This window comes from Neltuma alba, unplaced genomic scaffold (genome assembly GCF_004799145.2).
Source record: "Neltuma alba isolate B1F8T4 unplaced genomic scaffold, ASM479914v2 tig00012036_pilon, whole genome shotgun sequence".
NCBI lineage: Eukaryota > Viridiplantae > Streptophyta > Magnoliopsida > Fabales > Fabaceae > Neltuma > Neltuma alba.
The window spans coordinates 375,958-378,291 of NW_021636601.1; positions in this window are offsets into that span (position 1 = coordinate 375,958).

Genomic DNA, 2,334 nt, shown 5'->3' on the forward strand with positions numbered 1-2,334 from the left:
CAGGAGTTGGACACACACATATATAAATGGACAAAGTGGAAGTGACAAAGTGCAGAGAGTATCAAGAAGCTAATAATAAGAAGATAGAGAGCTAGATAGAGAGAGAGAGAGAGAGAGAGAATGGCTGGAGGTGGAGAAGAACCAACGAACGTATACACTGATTATAGATTGAGTATTATGAGTAGTATTTTTAATGATTGAGATTTAAGGTTTTATTTTTTAAATATGAAAAATAGTTTTAAAGTACTGATAGTGATGAAATTATATGTTTATTTTAAATTCTACAAATTCAAATATTTTTTAGAAAAATAAAAGTAAAATTATATATGAGCTGTCTATTTAGATTAACTAGGACAGTCCAAATTTCAGTGCTCCGCACCTTAAAATTGGTTTCCCTCCTCAGCGTGGCATTTATTGTTGTAGTGAGATCTGCAACGTAACAATACAATTTCAACAAATTAAATTTAAAAATTTAAATTTATGATTTTTAAATAAAAATCATTCTATTTGAAAAAAAAAACACAGTTAAGTGATTTTCTTTAAACTCTATACCCGTTTAAATATTTTTCAAGGAATAAAAGTAAGAAATATTAAATCTAGAGTGTCCAAATTTTGGTACTTATTATTCATCATGAGCATCAAAATGGCAAACTATTTTTTCTGTCACATGAGATTGGTGAGTTTTCAACGGGCAAAAGTGCCCTTTTAGTCCTCTTTCTTTATAAATTATTTTTTCAGTCCTTAGACCTTAATACCGTTAGTTTGAAATATAATGATTTTTTTCTAACAATTATTATCATTTTAAAAGTTTACACTTATTATGTTAGCATTCAAAAATATTTTGTCAACATTTAAAATTTTAATATCAACATTTTGTCAACGCATTAAGGTTAAAGGATTAAAATGATACTTTATAAAATTAAGAAATCAAAATGAAACTTAAATAACTAAATATGCATTTTTTTCCTTTTGAAAAATAAAAGGACAAAGATTGAGATATTATATAATCATAATAGTTATGGAGGTTCTCAAAGTCAGGACATAACCCTTTCAGTTATTTATGCCACGAATTTTCCTTTTTAAGTTTCTTGAACTACATGTGATCATTTAATCATTTTGTTATTCCTTCATTTTCTTTCAGAACAAGGTTCCATTGAGATCCGTTAAGGCCATCCATGACCTGCATATCTTCATATTCACTCTAGCTGTAGTCCATGTGATCTGTTGAGTTCTCACAGTTTTCATTGGACTACGCAAAGTGACTGTGTGAGACACTTTCTGTTATAAGCTATTCCTACTCGCAATTTTCTTTCTTTTTTGAAGATCCATCCGTTTGTTGTGTAGATACGACAGTGGAGGCACTGGGACCGGTCAATTGGTGAAGATCAGAAAGTTACGTAAGTGATTCAATTATTTAATCAAACTATAGTCTCTTTAGTAGATGTTTTTCAAGTTCTACTTTGTAATTGTTATCTTTAGTTTTGTTTTCATGAACCATGAAACAACTGAAAATAATTAATTAATCTAACAAACAGTATCTGTTTAACTCCCATAAAAGCTATCTTTCTGAGTGTTTTTCTTCTTCATTACTCCTAACATGCTAATTGGGTTACTGCAGTTCTGCAACCAAGGAGCAGTACTAACGATCTGATGGCTTGGTTGGTAAGTTATTCGAATATGTTAATCCAAAACTGAGAATTGATTATATGAAGATTTTGTCTGAATTTTAGTTTTTCATCGTCCTAATCTTGCAAGTTTCTTGTAGCATTCTTTATGGGAGCAATTTTATGACTCTGTAAATAAAGCGGATTATGTGAACTTAAAGAATGGTTTTAATAACATGGTAAGTTTAAAAGGCTATGCAATGTGAAGTTTGGTGCCTATTATTCCTTGATCTGGCTCTTTTCAAGTAGCCTCAAGTAGGGTGTGTGTGTGTGTGTGTGTGTGTGTGAAGATTATTGTTTTATATTTCTTTGTTTTAGACGGGCAAGAAAAATAATCCGCAGCCTACATTTCAGGAACACACGATGAAGGTCCTTGTGTTGGTGTAAGGTTAAGTGCTTCTGGGGATTCATTTTGATTTTAAATGTCTTTGGGAACTGATTCTGTACTCATGATCATACTTTTGTTTCGTTGCAGTTGGTACCTTCTGATCTTTGTGTTTATCTTCTTCTTAATTAGTGTTAATGGTATGGTTATCTAATTATTTCTCTCGGTTTTTTCTAGTTGTCAAAAAAGCATTACCTTTTGTCTCCAAATTCAGATATATTTAATTTAATTTCTTTGGTCTTACAGGGTGGCTACATATTTTTGGATAGCGTTTATTCCATTTCT